Here is a 19,531-nt window from a genome sequence, read left to right as displayed (position 1 = left end):
GGATAATTAAAGCATTTAGTGGTCGGAAATTGACAAAATTCTGAACGAACATAGTAATGAATTGCTTTAATTGTTACGGAACTATCATAATGCAAGTAAATAATCCGCCACGTAATTGCTTTCCCAATTTATTACTCAACTGGATTTGGCGACAGAGAGAACAAAGTTAAAAAGTCCTACAAGTTCCAATTTAACGCATTACATAGATATCACATGCAGACATTCCACGCAATTTATTATAATTGACTTGTTTTTATTATTTTCTGCGCATAATCTGACAATGAAGAAATATACTACGCATTTCCATGCCTGAAAAAAGCTTCTCAGCAACGTTGTGCAAGTTCATCCAGCCTGCTGTGCCCCGATGGAGCTGTAGCTTTTATTCCAGCTAAGAGATTGCTTGTGTATGAATAAACAGCCATTTTCTGGAGATCGCTAGCACAAAAGAAATGCCAGATGATGCACTTGGGACCCAAAAGAGCACTGCGTACGCACACAAATTTACAACTTGAACCAATAAAAGGAAATGCAGCTTGTGGTCTCTCTGGAGTTGTTGTGAAAGGCGGCAAATTTGCTACTGCGTTCAGTGCTGCAGTACTGTAGCGCTCAAAGAGATCCGTGACACTTCTAAGCGCATTCCAATTCTCTTCGCTGACAGCCCTAAACGGCTCCGAGATTGGAGGCGGTGCACTGCAATCTAGGGAGAGACTGAAATTGAATCTGCTAAAATAACAATGAGCCATAACTGGGCGAACGGGCACAGCTTGTTTGTCAGAACTTGTCAGGATTGTTGAGGATAGAATTTTATTCGAGTCTCAGCCGGTAGAAATACTGGAAAGCTAAAATATATATGAATGCACGTTTATTTAGTTCCATGAAATAATGTCATTGTTGTTAAATTCTGACTGAGATATTTTAGAGTTGCAAGCTTTAAATTTTACAAGAGTTGATGTTTGCCATATTTCTATGCATTAACCAATTTGAGTTTATTTTATCGAAAATAATGTCAAGACCGGATTTTTTTAATGAATGATATTTGGGTATACGGAAGAACAGTCCCTGGTATTCTTTTCATTTGGAAGATCTTGAGGCGAGCCGTGTATATACGGCGCGACTTTTGTTAGAAGACTCCATGTTTTCCCGAACGTCTCATTCATCTCGGCACGAGAAAGCTGACGGGCTTCGTGTTACCTGTTCTACAAGACAGCTGCTCAAGCATTGCTGTATACCGCTCATCTTGCCTGACGACGGAATGCCTGCAACCGCGGGCCATACACAAAAAAATTCCTCCTATATTTTGATCATGATTAGTTTATCAACTTGGTTGAATTAGCGATGTTGTTCTGCCTTACAGACAATAAATTTAGAATTTTTCTCGTCATGAGCTTCATGGAATTACGAAAATACATACTCATTTAATGTTGCTGCAAACATCTTTGCTAAGCTATACTTAATATCCAACCAAACTAATTTTTGTACAGAGAAAACTACGCTACATTTTTAATTGTTATCGTCGACACTTTGCGGCGGTATAAATTATTTACAGGAGGGCCGAGATTCAAATGAAGAGACAACTCAACTTTAGCAGGGACCTAACAATGGAGCAATTACTTAGGATATTCGCAGATATTTTAATTAGTTTTTGTGAAAATCAAGAGATTTCAATGGTTCACAAGCATGGCAGAATAAAAGATCGTGCTCCGTGCAAATATGACATGAAGCCGATTTCATGTTTACAGCAACCACTTCAGTCTAGTGTCGATTGATAGCCTATCCAAAAAATTGTCTTTATCTGAAAATAAAACCGTAAAAAGAGCTGGCTATAGTGAAATACATTTTTTCAATAGCTAGGTCAGTACTGAAGACGTTTTTCATTCGAACCAAATTCCTTAGTAGGTATTAGTTTGATTATATTCAAATACAGGGAGCTAAACCAAGCACATGCTTGAGCAATGAAATTGATGACGAGCTCCCATCAATTCCATCTTGAAGCGAACAGCACATGCTGATCTGTGTAAATTTACGTATAGCAATGTGTACATTTAACTATATCAAAATAAACTATGATGTTCCAAATAAAAACAGAAAATAGTCTTTATATTTACGCTATGGAATAAATCAGTCATGGAATTCATTGTGTTTAAAATATTTTAGATTTTAACGCAAAAAGAAAAATAGATAGAGTTTACCATCCGAACCGAAGAAAACGCGTTATTGAGGGGATACTCCTGATTTTTTTTTGTCCCGTGGCCTTTAAATAAACTTCCTTCCTAATGGAAATTCTGGTTCAGATGAAGTTTTACATTTGATCCAATTTCAACCAAAAGATTTTATAATTCAAAGGGAAAAGGGTAATATTATTACAACGGTGCCAGAGGATGTTGTATAAATTATAATGGCTGATCGTGACACGTATTAGGACTGATTGAGCTCTGATATTTTGGTGCTTATAGACATTACTATTTTAATAATCTTAATTGATATTGCTCTAACTATTAATTTGGATGATGTTTTCAATGTCTTAAAAATACGATTTTTTTAACAAGTAATTCTTCTGCATGCAGGTTACTAAATCAAAATTACACGTAAAAATATACGCCTTGTAAAATGCTTCACTTGCTGTAAAATTGTTCATCATTCATTACTTAACATTACTAGAAGACAAAGCCAGTTTTCAAGGGTGCAGAATTCAATTACGCAGGGTATAATTTTCCTAATGATTCTGCCACCTGCGCACGTCAGCAGGGTGGCGGCTACACTTATTCATCCGAGCGTGTCAGCGCTTATAGGCAACTTTGTTTCAATCCAAATCACTCACACCATTGGAGTCAATGTCCAGCAAATATGATTAAAATGTATATACTAGGCATTGTCTTGAGACATCATCCTTTGAATTGTCTGAATAATATTAGAAGAGACAACTCAAAAAATTTCCAGCAAATACGATTACAAAGTATATACTAGACATTGTCTTGAGCCATCATACTTTGATTGAATTGTCTGAATAATATTTGAAGAGACAACTCAGAAAATGTCCAGCACTTATGAGAACAGTGTATATACTAGGCATTGTCTTGAGCCATCATCCTTTGAATTGTTTGAATAATATTTGAAGAGACAACTCAGAAAATGTCCAGCATATATGATTACAGAGTATATACTAGGCATTGTCTTGAGCCATCATCCTTCAAATTGGCTGACTAATATTTGCTAATACCAAACATTTATAACCACCTATACATGTTTGAAGAACTATCCAATATATTTGATTTAACCTATTCATCAAGATGTTATTTGAAATTAAATTTACATAGGAAATCAACGCTATTAAGGATTTACATCGTTACGATTAGGACGGTTGGAAAGTTTAAAGGATTAATTATAATTGTTGTCTTCTATGAAATTATTTGATTTATGATGTTTCTTTTTTGGGTTAGTTATCATACACAATGTCTAAAATAATTTGACCTTAAGCAGCCAAAAATATATCAATAACGTAGCCCACATGCTACGACAGAAGCTGAATTCTATAAGGCTCAGCGAAAATTGTGGGCTAGGAGTTTCGTCATTTACAGTACTTCGATTTTCAAATCTAAAGAACATTGACCTCGTGAAATAAAGTACACTCAACAGCATCTAATTAAATCGATTTAAATAATCGCTTACATGTAATTTCAAACATAAACTGTTGCTTGTAGTAAGAATAATATCCCATAACATGCAAGAAATTATAACTCAAGCATAGTTGAGAATATGAATACTCTCGCGTCAGAGAATGATGTTTAACAGCTCCGGTTTAATATTCAACTGTTCAACGCAGATGAAAAAATCATATTAGCTAAAATGCGGTTTGGCTGAAATCTCACGGGAAATGCCCTCTAAATTCTTTTCCATAGCGTGCAATCGAGTCGACAAAAAGATGCATTCAAATAGCAAACAATTTATTGAACACAAGAACAGTTAAACGCTATTTAGCGTGCACTTTATCTAGAGAGCAATCGTTGATCGCTAGAGGCCCGGACATCTTCTCATTCCATATCAATCGCCCATCAGTCAGAAATGATTACCACCAAATCGCAGCGCGCAGATTCTACTGATTGATAACCTTTTGGTTTGTGAGAAGCAAGAACTGAGCCAGCCAGCCGGGCTCTCCTCAGCGGGCAACCTCAAGTAGGCGGAGTCTCTGAACCCAGTTTGGTGTTGGTCGGCCACCGGAGCGGCATCGACGCAGTGGGTCCTGGAAGAAAGGCCTCTTCCAGCATTGCTAAGCCATGATAAAATGACCTGTATTGTATCGTATTATAAGTTTGGTTTAGGTGCAAGAAGTGAAACATAGGTAAGAGTTCAGAATGCCTAGCATGTTAATGAAATCCCTCTGCCAGGTAGGATAAATAGGCGAGCTTTTAACACACTCGACGTAGAGCAATTCTTTCTGGGTGGCAGGAGTCAACGAAAGTGACTAAAGCTACTCGAAATGTCCTCCAATCTGTCAGCAAAAATGCCCTAATTACTTATCACTATTGTCGTTTTCGTGTGCCATATTACAGATATAAGGGCAGAAGGGGTGAACGGTCTGGCTGGATGTTTAACCTTTTACTGTGCGAGAACAGTCTAATTTATTCTGCTTCTATTTTCGTAATGTATTTTGATCATTTTCCTCGCATACCTTTGTAACTTTTAATTGGAATGAAACAATCCAAAGCAAAGTCCTTCCGTGATTAATCGAGATATTCATAATTTCTGTTTATTGATAATCAGGATTTATCAATCAGATTATTATCGAATTTAAATAGGTATCGAAGAACTTTTCAAAATTACATTTTCTTCTGAAAATTCGAAGTATCATGTATGGCTTCTTATGTTGCCAAGCAATTTACATGTATTTCAGCACTCCACCTCATGCTCATGTTATAAATATAAAACAATGTGTTCTGAGCATAAAAATTTGAACCTGAATAAAAATATAACCGTTTCCCCAAGCTAAATGAAAATAGAACTGTATACATTAGGAATGCATTATCTTACGACAATGAAATTATGAGTTCATTTCAGTCATTATCCACATATGACACTTACTGTTTTTTTCAGTTTGGTGTAAAATGCTGTAACACTAGATTTTTTTAGAATTAATTTCGACCAAGAAACGTAAAGAAACCCCGAAATTGTCTGTAAACAATTGCTTCTGTTCCAGATGAAATACGATGGGTAAGAGTTAGAGGCCCATACAGAAGACAGCCCACACTTCATCACTCCCACAAAATTTATGGGTTTCTCAAGTCCTTGAGATTCTTTCATCGACACATCTCTTCATCTTCGCATTTCTGCTGAAATCGACAACCCACCCAATTCCCTCCCCTCTTCCTGCCGCTAACGCAGTGGCCGAGCCGACCTTCCGACCGAGTCGGTAGCCGCAGGCGAAACAAAACAGGTCTTCGTCAGACCTGTCGAGTTCAGTCCCTAAAGACCTGTACTGCTTATTTGTTTATCCTTCCTTGCCTTGTTACCTTGACTTGAGATGTGTGAGACAACACAGCAGCTCATCGAGTGAAGCAATGAATGATGCGTGCGATGACTGATTTTTCAGTTATCGATGAGAAGTTGATCATATATCTCTTCGCTAGCATGCGTTAGCGAGTTGCAAGACGTCGTTAAGAGAATACCCTTTGTGATTTATTTTTGCCATGTTTAAATTTATAAGAATATGTGATTTAGCAAAAAAATTCGAAGAATTTCTGTTTGTTTACACAGTTTCAGACGTATAATATTTTCATCGTTTCAGTTGAAGATTAGTTTCTTTAAATTCTATATTCACGTTAAAGTTATTAATTTCAATGCAGCAAAGAGATTAATGTAATGTGAGTCACTCAGACAATAAATAATTAGTTTGAATTGATAGGCTTTCAGGACATGCGTTATGACAATATTCTATAACGCGATGATTGATACGCAACGAAAATAATGCACTTTCTAATATGTATCTATTTATTCCGAAATGCGTCAACAGAATTGTTACATGAAATGGATTTAACATAAATTAGCATTAAAATATTATCCTATAATTTTTACATTGAATGTGAAATGTTATTTCTGATGCAAAAAAAATCATAAATTAGCTCTCTTCGTTGTTTGGTGCTGACCGGCTAGGCTATGATGCACATATTGAAATTTGTTTTCTTGCTTTTTACTTGAGTTAGCCATATATAATCAATTTTTCTTTGCATCATCGTAGAAAATGTTCATTTCAGTAGTAACTTCTGCAGTATACTACACTGATCCTGGAGAACTAGCCCTGCTTTCTTAATCAATTTTTAAATAGCTGTCAAAAATAGACTATAGAACAATAGGTGCACACATCTGCATTACCTGAATAGTCTTATTCTTATCATATCATACAATTTTTCACTGAGCATCTATATTTGGATCACGTCCTCCCATTCAACAAGCGAGAACAACACCCTAGCCAAGGTTAGTGAGGATTCTCTTCTGCTTGTTTTACCTAATATCTTGCATAATTTTGATTGGTGTACTATATTTAATAATATAAAATGTACCTTAGTTTGTTTTTACTCAACGAGACATTCTTATTTATTTAGTATTTTTTCTTCCACAGATTAGACCTATACCGCATACCGCTATACGGCTGAGCAGTTTCTTCCGCAAGTTCGTATCTGAATTTGTTTCCGTGTTTTCGTCATAATCTTGGTTTGATTTGTATTTTTGTTACCGTCACATAATGATTTAGTTTCTAATGTAAATTAACTTAAATTAAATCAATAATATCAATAAATTTATCGGTATATATTCATCATACAACCCTAGTTAATTCAATTGAACCAGCTTCCATTGCAAACAATATGTGCAAATTTGCCGCCTCATTGGGCCTCTTGCTAGTATTTTATGTGACACCGGAGGTTTAAAGAGAGTAATTCGTTGCAAAATCAGAGTCAAACCTACTTGACAGGAAAATCATGCCTCTCGCGGCTTCCAAAACTGCTCGTATTCACTAATGTTTTTTCTTTTTCTATTTTTATTTCAACCCCAACTACATGTATTTTTACCCTACCCTATAATAAAAATAGCAAGAATTTTCTCGTGAATTTCGGAAACCGTCTTCTAAAACGATTTGTTGCTATGTGTTTGGATAATTCAGCAAGAAATAACATTCAAATTACATTCTTGGCATATCTATGCGCAGCGGCGGATATTTACGTGTTGAATAGATGAACCTCCCGTCTGCTAAGATACGGTCATCAAAGTCGGCTTTCAAAGATTTGGCCAAAAGATCAATTTAAAGACCTCTTGTGAGCAAGACAAGAGCATTGCAAGAATTGACGACGGGTCAGACATAACAATATCTATATACTAATACTAATACTATACTATACTATATACTATACTATACTATACTATACTATACTATACTATACTATACTATACTATACTATACTATACTATACTATACTATACTATACATACTATACTATACTATACTATACTATACTATACTATACTATACTATACTATACTATACTATACTATACTATACTATACTATACTATACTATACCACACTATATTATACTATTTTACATATAAGTCTTGGTTTCATAATTCGTGTAACAAAACTTCTGATCAAAAAGTTAGCGTAAAATGAGAAATAATTTGTTCATTTGTAAGTACTGTTATATGTTCAAATTAAAATGGTGTATACTGCACAGCTGTACAAGGAAGTTGAGTACGTAAAAATTTGCCTTTAAAGCTTGATTGAGAATGTCGAGTATACATGGTAAGGAGTTCGCCAAATGAGAGGTAAAATAGATGAAGGGCAGTATCCTCTATCAGCCTGCCCAATTGATTAATTTATCATCATTTATTTGGCGATCAATAAGATATATCATTCATTTTAAATTTCGATTTGCTCTAAAGTTTCTGCTATGAATGTTATGAAATTCCTTCAGGTATAAAACAGCTTTGCACACTCCAACGTAACGATGGATTTTTACGATGCCAAGTCCACTGGGCACAATTTCCTCTGAAACCTTTACAGGTTTTGTTACGGGTATTTCTGGGTCTTGGAAGCCGACCATGGAAGGCTCAAGAAGTCGCCTTGTTAGTTGCAGAGCGAAGATTTCCCAGTAATTGGTCTAAATCGAGGCGCTGGAAATTGGACTGTTTGTAGAGCGGCTTATTCCAACGAATAGCCTTCCCGCAATCGATCGAGCCGCGATAAAATGAATCCAGTTTTGCTCACGAAACAGAGCTGAGCTTGGCTCTCGAAAGTCATGTTCTAACAGCCAAAATGCAGCATTTTAGAGTTCAAATTTTCGATTTTTGTGCTTCTATTATAATAATAAAAAAATTGTATCCAGGTAATTCGCCCTGAATTAAGAGAGTTAAATATGTACATTTCTCTGAACAAAATTGTTGAACGTTCTAATCCATATATATAAGCATAGAATAAAATTTAATTGGTTAGTTTTGGGTTTATTTTTTCGGAATTTTTTTGGATGAAAAGCACTCTGCCTCTTTTTAATATTGAGGTTCTGAATCATTCAAATAAGCCAGAGAAGCAGTTAGCGCGTTCCGGTATTTTCATTTATGTTGTAAAATCTCCGTGGAGTCATTGACCACTTTTAAACGCTTGGACCGTTCGTTCCTTTCAGTCTGTAGCAGTCGAGCAAATGGACATTTAAAGAAAAAATATGAGAGCATTTTAGGTAGAAGGGCAGAAGTGATGAATGTTCAACGATTTGAAGTGTCTCACGATACTTCAATTATATAAAATTTTTATCCAGGTGATATTACCACACCTCGAAATACCTCTTTGTATTAGAATTGCCAGGATTCGAACACAAAAAAAAAAAGAAAAAAATACATCCGCTAACAACCAGAGAGTTTTCATAAAATATATAATAGATGAAAACCTTTCCTGATAAATAATTGCAATACGATGTATTTCACCAAATCTTTACATCAGTCACGATTTTTTACTCTTAACAACGACAATGATATAATATATAAGTTATTTCTGTGCCAAATCCGCGTTTAGTTACCTCAGGCTCAGTTATGCATGGAGCCTTAATTGAGATACTCGAGAATTGTATCAGATAAATATTGCGAGTAAAATAAATGGATGACACGAAGACAACACTGACAAGATACTTGAAGGATAAATTTAATACATCACTGATTAAAACACTTGCACAAACTGACTAGGCAACTGACTGTAAGAACGGTATCACCATCATGATTATCCTAAATTAATATTCTAAAGGTAACATAAAACCTAATAAACCTAATAATAACGCTTGGTAAGATCATCAGTTTGAACGTTTAGGTTGTGTGTAAAGAAACAACAGAATTTTTTTCCATGTTTATGTGAATCAAACTTCGGGCCTTAATACAAAGAACGACAATCAAGGAAAGTCAACGCATTTCATCTACCTCATGCGAAATCATCAACGAATCCTAGCATCATTTATCGCGGTCGTGTGGACACAAATATCGCGCGATGACCCAGAAAAGCTAGAGCCTGCAGGACTCACATCGAGCCCCCTACTTTAAAAGATATCATGCCATTTATTTTTTATTGAAGCTACCCGGTACCTGGCCATTATTTTGTACGAGACGCTCTATTTCAGGGACTCCAGTCCCAGGTTTACCCTTGAACGAACGATGTGTGTGGCCCAGCCCGCGGCGCCCGCTACCCAGCAGGGCTTGTAGCGCATTAGTGTAGGGGGCACAGCTTGTATCCTGGAAAGGGGCATGCATAAATACAACATACAATTAATATTCGTTAGTAAAAAGAAGCTTAAGAGACGGACATTTCATAAAAAACGATTTTCTTCCGATGAAAAATATACGTATCTAACTTTGAGAGTTTGGAATAATATTTTTATAAAAAACACGGGCGTAATGTTAGTGGATGAAAATTAATGTCCTACAGTTAGCTTTTTTTAATACCTGTATTGGGACAAAACCAACTCAGTGATGTTAATTATTAACAAAGTTACGCAGCTCGTGTGGTTAGCATTATACAAAAAATACATAAAAACTTATTGTTTAAATAATGTAACACTAGTAAAAAGTAAATTTCTGCAGAAAATCCAAGCCACAAACAGTAATTAAAAGAAAAAATACATATGGAGAGAAGATGCCGTCGGGAGATTATTCTGATACCTATATAGAGTAACGAGCTAATACGATTGTTTAAAAACATATTTCTCGTTTGTACTCAGTGTGTGTACGTGATCCTCATAATGTTGAAAGAGAAAAAAATTTTCAAAGTAAATCAATTTCACGTGGCCTCGAGAGTTTCTATTGGATTGGTTCCTTGTAATATCGGGATAAAACAATTAACTTCAAAAAATAATTCCATCGCAATCCAGTAGATTTGTTACATATTTTTTGTACAAAATAATTTGGAATGCATCAGATTTTTGAACTGTTAGAAAGCTTGCTCACGAGGTGCTTAAGGTTTTTGCACCTACTGAGGCAGCAGGTCTGCAAAATTCGGCTGTCAAAGTCGTTCCCAAAAATACATGTATGTACCAGTTTCAAGTTTAGGGGATGATTAAGGTATGTGCCGTTTAAGAAATCATTGAATGAAGTAGTTATGTGTAAAAGTTTGGCCTTATAATTTGATCCTACTTTCTCCTATTTCTGGCATTTCCTATAACAAATTAAGTGATGACAACCTTCGCCTTATAAATCAATTCTCGTGTGGAAAATGTCTCCACATTTTTTCTTTCAAGCCTCATCTGATACTGTCACACGTTTGTCTAAAGTACTGAATTTTAATGGCAAAATCCATTCGGTATTTTCGCCTTAAAAATAGAATTGCGAACGTCTGTGGTGCGCGTGCGGTAATTTTAAAACCAAGTCGCATCACCAGGAAGACGAACGCCTGGAGCTAAAGCGAGCCAGCGAGCAATGGGAGAATTTCGTGGTTACCCACAAGCACGCGCGTCAGTCTGGACTGCTTAACCACGAAATTCTAACACGGAACTAAGGAATTAACGTAATGCTCAGTATTTCTAAGTGCAAAGTGAAATGCACAGAATTTTATTCGAAAGTGGACCGTAATCCACTTGGTCGTGAGTGATGTTAAACACTGAATTGTCATAATTATTTTAACGCAAATAATAACCATTGGATTTGGCGATACCGTTGCTTAATTGTTTAATGAAAGCTGACAGGTTTTGCAATAATTAGTAAACGCTGCACCTCGTATTTCAATGATTAATCTGTTCTATACGTAAGTTCAACAATGGGTATAAGCTGTTTCAAAGTCCTGTATATCCCTATATATACTCGATCAGAATAGAAACAATAAAAATACGTAATATATTGTCTGCCTGCTCATTGGTCCACTCATCAGTATTGATTCTAATTTTCATAGATGTAATCTGTTTCAACTTTAAAATTGTTCTCCCTATCATTGCAAGAACTTCATATTCAATGATAGGGTTGCAAGCTGTATTAGAAAAATTTCGCGGCAAACGCTCGCCACCTGCTCATGGCTTGAGGACATTTCCTGATTAGAGGTCGGATTACGATTGGTCAAATTCAGACGAAGAGTAAATGTTGGCAGCTTATTTTTTCGAGTCTTGGTTACGTTGATTGCAATCATCCTGAAGTTAATTTTCAAGAATAATTTTACTCAAAACTAACGTTAACGTATTATAAATGGGCATTGAGAGATCCATGGGATATAATTTCTCTTAGTATTCAATGCGCCGAAGAATGAATTAGAATTTCAGATATGGGAGCGGTAATGTGTTATTATGAATGTATTATGATAATATGTGATTGTTATTCCAGAACCACGCCACGTTCTTCATCGGGCTTGTGTATATGGGTGCGGTTCCATGGCACCAAATCGGAAATCGTCAAAATGATACCTCGCCTTCACCAAATATGAGGAACAAGGCATAAAAAATATTAACACTCCATAAGGTTCGTCGTGACGCGGCGAGCTAATATCATGTAGAACGCTCACGCCACAGCCGGTGCAGACCTTGCTGTAAACGGACTTTAATTTTTAATAATCGGTATTTTTTCAGCCAGCCAATCAGTCAATAATTTTCTATCTTTAGTGTTTCATTGCAAATTAATGCGTCACAACTACTAAGCTAAATGTATTTCAGCGCCACAGATAGCAACTTCCTGAAATTTCCTGGCCGCTCGCCGACATTTCATTCGCTCATCGCGTGTCTCACAGTCGGGTCCTCCCATCGGAGAATGGACTGTTGAGAGCAAGAGGGATGTTCCAACCAAATTTCTTCAAGAAATTTAATGGGTAATGAATACCTTTCCAGTAAGAATAATTATGCAATATTTTTGGATGCTAATATAGGTTTTTATTATTGTTGTTCAAAATAAAACTGCAATAACTGGATACATAATGGAGAAGGTAGGTTTTAGATCTCTCTTCCAGGAAGGTTGGCAACGTAGCAGCGCACCATGGCACCGTCGCTTGGAGGTGGGATGGTTACGCGACTTCGGCCGTCGGCGATGTGTTGCGTACCTGCAAGATGGCGTGTCTGTGATCAGTGGCTTGCTACAATCGACATGGCAAACGACTGAAATTTATTTAAAATCATAGTTTTATTTTTCGATGGAATATCTGAGCAGCAAACTATCAACCGCTCAGTGATATGATTTCAAAGCCGTATGTGTCTTTAAGTCGAATTACGCAGCACTATTTGTACTGTAGCGTTTTTTTAATATAACGTGTTTCGCTTGTTTAGTCGACAATTGCAAAATGCACCTGTCTATGGACGAAAAAAGTTCGTGATGACAGAATTCTTCACTTGTTCGCATGTGTTTTGAATCAAGATGACTTGGATAATAAGTTGATGCTCATGTTGAAATATTGCATGAGTTCATTCGAAAATTTTTTTACTGAACGAATATTTACGAGCATATTTCTAGAAATGCTACTAGCAAGAGCATTTTTTACGAGGAGCTTGACTTTTCATACAAAATTCGGACCTGGAAATTACTCCGCAATTTACGAAGCCTGTGGCGGTCTAGCTGTCAATCTTTGCGGTTGCGACACGCGTTCGTTTTTTATCGATTACTGAAACAAATGACGCGTTACGAGTATAAAACCTACGATATATTCCTGCCAATTCTTGTCTCAAAAACTGCCAATAATTTCATTTGGAAATCAGGAAATCTTCGGAAATGTTACGTTAAGTATCAGTTTGGAACCCTACTTGAAACGAGTTTATTAAAAATATAGTTTTAAAGGTTATATTATGATTTGAATTTGCTTCTATTTAATTTTTTTACGTTATCGAATTGTTTATAGGCGTTGTCATATGGTTATATGATTTAGCTGTTGAGCAGCAAGCCTCAACAGCTAAATCATTAATTATATTGAGCATATAATTAATGCACACATTCCTGAGTCCATCGAACTCATTCATGAGTTTGAATCACACAAAATGAATTTGATTGTTTGAGAAAATATATTTTTGGAAGTTTCTGCAAGTCGTTTACTAAAAAAAAATATTCGTGGCAACTTGAGAGGAAAAATTAAAGAACGGTCACATTTCGGTCCTGTATTTTTAATGACAGATCTCAACTACTTTTTTCTACGTACATCACCGAGTAGTAAAATTAGCCAAACAGTTTCTTCAGCATCGCACGTATATAAATTTTCGCATAGACAGTTTTTAGGATTCAGATAAACTTGTAAATTTCCAAATTAATCATAAGTGTAATTTCTTGGGGCTTATCTTTCACACTCGTTGTAAATGCCTAGTTATAGAAAATGTTTTAAAAATACGTTAATTTATAAGATCTGTCTAGAAGATTAAAATAAATCAAAATAAATACATTGAAGCAAGCTATGTTCATGCTTGTTTTATTTTTCGCTTTCAACTAATTCATAATGTGAAAGTAAACATAAAATTGTAGAAAGCAATAATTATTACTTTCCAGTATCAATAAGTTTTGAATAGACGAACATATATATTACATCACTATCCGCTAATTATTACCAATTAATGATACCAGTTTTGATTGGTATCATCCAATTAAATTTATCATAGAACGTGGTAAGCAGTACTTCAGATCGAGGTAGCAAGCAGTTGATGTAACACTTCATGGATTTAATTTGAAATGGTATTTAGTCTAACTGAGTTTTGTCTGTGCGCAGCGATAATGTAAGTTTATAATATGAGCAATGAGTAACTTTATCTCATCTCATTGCCATTCACTAGTACATTTGAAGCTAATATAAATAATGTATTTGCTTGCCTTGGTATTCATCCAGGGAAATAAGCAGAAAATGCGTCAGCTCCGCATGAGTGTGTCACTCTGCGCACCAAAATAAAATTTCTGTTTGACGGCCATCGGAAGGAAATTCCGAACCTCGAACGCAACGACACTTATTATTTGAAACTCATGACGCTGACACACGACTTCTTCACAGAACACCCACGTCGAGACAGGGGGCAAGATTCGCTTCGAAATTTCACCTGCAAATGTCACGGAGATGCGTCGATATAAGTTTTTTTGTTGTGCCCGTGAATTAATACTTACTAAACGTCTAGAACTGATTTTTTTGCTGGAAAATCACTTATCATTTTGTCTGCTGAAATTTTTACTGGAAATATGATCAATTATTTGTTGGGCACTTTTAATATTGCCACAATGAATAACAATTTAAAATTGTGACGGACAATCTGTGAATGATATACTCATTTTCAACAAAACGTTGCAGAATTTTACACGAACCTATTGATAAATATTATCAGCATTACTATTGAATCTGAGCGAAATTACGAACCCTAATAAGAATACAACAGCTACTCATTACTGATATTTCATATCACTATCGCTGTTATTATAGCCATGTCCAATTATGATTACTATCAGAAAACTTTATCAGGAATGTTATTAAATTTCTTTCCGAAAGCTCAATCCTATAAGAAATTCTTTTTACAGGGAGAATTCTGCCTTGATTTGTTACTGATCACCGATGTGTTTAGACTGAAGAGGATGGACGAACAATATTCAAGGTCAGTCTTGCGATTTGTTACATCGACGTGCGGCAGAAAAGTCGAAGGTCGAAGTTGTTACTCCGCCATTATACTCGTTATAATTGCCGGCTTTGTCAGTGCTGGTGTAATGTCGCACTTAATCATTACCTTTGCAATGCCGCTGAGGAGAGTTAGCCTTTTTCCAGAAAAATTTCGCTTGGACACAAAAATGTACGATTTACAAATGCCTATAATTTTGCTCACTCTTCAAGGCTAAAAAATGAAAAAATTCTGTAAATGACAGGCTACTTGACTATGAATACGAAAAAATAAATGAATACGAATTTGAGCTCCCAGAAATATTAACATCGCTTCATTCAAATGTATCACATAGTACAACAAGAATTAAGGGAAAATCCTAGCCACAATATCATAATCCAGTATTGGTATATATCAGGAGTATATAGGTTTTCATTCTCTGATCCACTTCGAATCTTAACGAGTCTCCATGAATACCTTGCGGTGTGCATGGGGCTCGTTAGCTTACCAGTGTCGTTTTGGTAATCTGGGTTTGAATAAATCACATCAGGAAACCATTGACTGGATTAAAGTCCGGACGACCAAGCATTCATGATCACACCTATTAAAAATATAAGGCCGCAGAGTAAAATTTCTGAAAATTCTGTAAATGATGCTGCAACCCTATCATTCACAACGAAATCAAACAAAAGAAAATTCATTATTCGCTAACACGTGTAACAAAAAGAACAGCCTTGCGAATAAATAACATTGCTTCTCAATATGGAACAGGTTGTCAGAGTTGTCGGAATATAGTAATTTCGCATTTTCAATATGATGTCGAACTCATCCTCGTTATATTTACAGAGCGTGCACTGACCCAAATAAGCTGAAACTGATGCAAATGCGTTATGTTTGACCGACTGACACTCCGCCAAGGCTGGCCATATAGCGCTCTATATTTAATAACTGCTAAACGAAAAAATGTTACCGAGTGTATGACATGTGCACCGATAGAAATGCATTAATTTCCAAAGCTGTTGGTTTTATCAATTGAGTTTTAATTACAGCGGTGCGACCAATTAAATAGAACTCAGAATGATGGCAGAAATTCATCAAACATCATATATACTTTGCGAGTTACGCAGCAGTGTCGGACAACATTTATGATGCGAGGCTTGCTTTTGCTTTGACTCATAATAAGAATTGTGCAAAAATACCAGCTACATTATAAAAAATATTTTTAGGTATTGTGCAAATTATTTTTTGAAATTGTTAAATATTCGTCCAAAACGTTTAAATATTTCGAAATTAATTAAAAAAAAAATAAAGAACACAATTTTCATTTATTTTGATATGAAAAGTTGAGCATCCTGCTTCTCTTCTTGTTCGAAGGTTATAAATATTTCATGACATATTCAAGTAAATACGTTATGAAGTGATGTTCATATTATACGGTTGAATACATATTTCATAGAGTTATTTATTCAACTAAATATGCATAAGATAATGTAGCTGACTGAATTTGAATTTATTTGAAGACTCATTAGAAAGTTTTGGGAAACTAAAATCGCTTGTTGTATTAAAAATGCTCGTGAAATTGGATCGAAATTAAAATTTAATTAATTCTATGTATATGCAATACTCATTAAGTATAAATACGGAAGTTTTTGCTCCATATTACACAAATTATGTAAAGTTAAGCAGAGGAAGTGGCTTTTTTTACAGGAATTAACAACTAATTTAAATGCAAGCAATGTTGTCTGCCTGTAAATATTTATTTGCTTGATCTTATGGCAAGTATTGCAACTCTGAAGGAAAAGTGCATTGTAAAGTGAAGCAGGAAACATTCCCGAAAGAAAGAAAATATAATAATAATAACGTTAAAACTTGAGAGACAAAGTGCAGTAACAGAAGAAAAGTTGCAACGTAGAACGAACATGTAAGAGTTTGCAGGTATTCATCTCATCTCTTGTGCCAAAGCATTGTGTTCCATATTTATATCTACTTACTTTACTACCAGATAAAGTAAAACAAACTGTAAAACTCAGTGGAAAAACGAAACGGTTATCAATTTGCGTATTTTTGTTAGTTACGTTGCTTAAGCAAAAATTTTTTAGCTGATATGGAGTTGTGCGGCAGGAAGATCTCCAGGTTGAGACCTTGCAGACAAAAGCAGTGCTGCTATTGGCTGTTACTGACAGGTAATTATTTGCGAGGTGCCGGGGAATTTTTATGGCAGCTACGACATGCTCGAACCTCCGGCTCGGTCTCGTCGCGCCTCAACTCGAGGCGCAGTGCCGGAATTTTCGCTGAATTTCTAAATTTTTTCTTTAGGGTTCAACAAAATGTCTCGCTGAGGATATTTTGCCACATTTCAGAAATGCTCGGATGCGTCGATATCAATTTTAATTACTAAAATTTAATAATACTGTATATGATAGAGAATATCAATATCAATTTTAATTACTACAATTTTATGTTATATGACAGAGAATATATAAGAATGATGATGAACATAAACTGTGATTATTGAAATTTGTATTTTCCATTATCTATTCTATTCAATTTCTTCTTTGGAAAAATTGAAAAATGCGCAATAACTGAAAGAAATTACTTATTTTTTGAAATCCTATTGATTGCTTGAAATTGTTGCGAATAAAGATTAATTTTTATTCCCCGAAATACACTCTGATGATCCAGATTCTGAAATAATTTGGGTAAACTATAATGTCTGAAATGAAATAACAACAAAGCCTGGATTAATTTTATGTGTGTTTACTCATAGGAAATTGTTACACTATAATTCTGTGTCAACAAGAGACCTCCCAATAATATTTTTATTGGCAGACAACTTATTTGAACGTACTTCAATATGTACTTATTACATATATAAGTTCTTCAACGTCATGTTTAGGAACTTATAGGACCTAACTTGCCAAATATAATCAATTTATTTTACCAACGGTGATATCTAAAAGAATCGTGAGTAAAAGATTCGAAAACTTAGCATTAAGATTTTAAAATAATTAAAATTTAGAATTTTCTGAGGTTTTGAGGTATTGAAAGCCGATAATATTTTCCAGCATCCGAAGCAATATGACACGAAAATCACGAAAATATTTGCAATACCAAGCGAAAACTAGATGATCTACTCATTCTATATCATGAATTAGACTTTGTGCATAAAATTATATGTCGTTTCCTTTTGAAATATTGCTTAATATTCAGGGATATCATGCAAATAATATTTTTAGTATTTTTTTTCCCGAATGTCGACCGCAAACGCAAGAAAAAGTTAAATGTGCTACAAACTGAAGCATTTTCATAATGTACTTTATATATGCACATTTTCTATTTATTCGATTTAAACGTCACTCGTCAAGCGCAAGATTCAAGGACAAACTGTAGGTAGAAAATAGCAAAAACAATTCTAGTAGGTCCCGGGAGATGATATTCTGAGGCATACTTTTAGCTCGCAACCTCGAGGTCAACATTGAATATAAGAGAGCTCAAGGCATGAATTTTTAATTCAAGGACGAATTGTGAAATAAAACAACTCATCGGCAGTGACTGTTGAGGAAATTTCATTTTGAACTTTTGTACGAAACAAAGAAACTTTAAATTATAATCAGGAGAATCAGCAATAAATCTTGAAAGAAATACATATATTTCGCGAAAATTTCAATTTACTTTGCGATTATAAATATCGATTAAAACCATCATCCGATTATGTTTAATAGCTCATGATCATGTAAAGGATGCTGGGATTAATGTTAGTATTTCCATGGAACATTTTTTATTTGAACGATTTTCGAATAAACATTAATCATCATAAAGAAAAATAAAGTTCTTTTTTCAACATTTAAACCGAAAAACCGAAATTACAAAGATTCAAATGAAAATAAAATACATTAGGTATAATGGATATAACTCGAAAATTAGGATTTAAATTGCTTTGAAAATAATCTCAATGTCCGGACATATCCAATGGCGTGCAAATTGATTGCTTAGAGAGTCATCCTTTATGGCAGTAAATATTTTACTTCCAAAAGTAAAAATATTTTAAATCTGAAATATTGATCTAAGCCAGGTGATCTGAAACAGAGGTGATCTGATAACATAGGAGAAGAATTTGATGTAAAACCGGCTTGATTCGCAACACTATTGTTGTGTGATGAATTTCGTGGTAAGAAGTAATTAATAACTGACTCAAGGGGCTTTCAGTCCTAAACTTTATCTTCCTATTATTGATAGGCACACAACGCCTTTTGTTTTCTCAATTTCCTTTAAATATACTTCATGCGGAACGAGACTTGGTTTACTTGCCAATGTTTAATTCACAATGACCGTAGCATGCGGTATTTATGTATGATACGCTACACAGGTATTCTATTCGTATGAGATTAACATCCTTGTCACTACCATCATGAAAACCGTAATTGGTTTTTAATTTTTAATAATATTAAAAATTTTGGCATGATAATGTTAGAGTCTAATCTTATCAGTCTTATCGGG

Source organism: Hyalella azteca, unplaced genomic scaffold (genome assembly GCF_000764305.2).
Source record: "Hyalella azteca isolate HAZT.00-mixed unplaced genomic scaffold, Hazt_2.0.2 contig5093, whole genome shotgun sequence".
In the NCBI taxonomy this organism is placed as follows: domain Eukaryota; kingdom Metazoa; phylum Arthropoda; class Malacostraca; order Amphipoda; family Hyalellidae; genus Hyalella; species Hyalella azteca.
Note: the sequence above shows the minus strand (reverse complement) of the source record.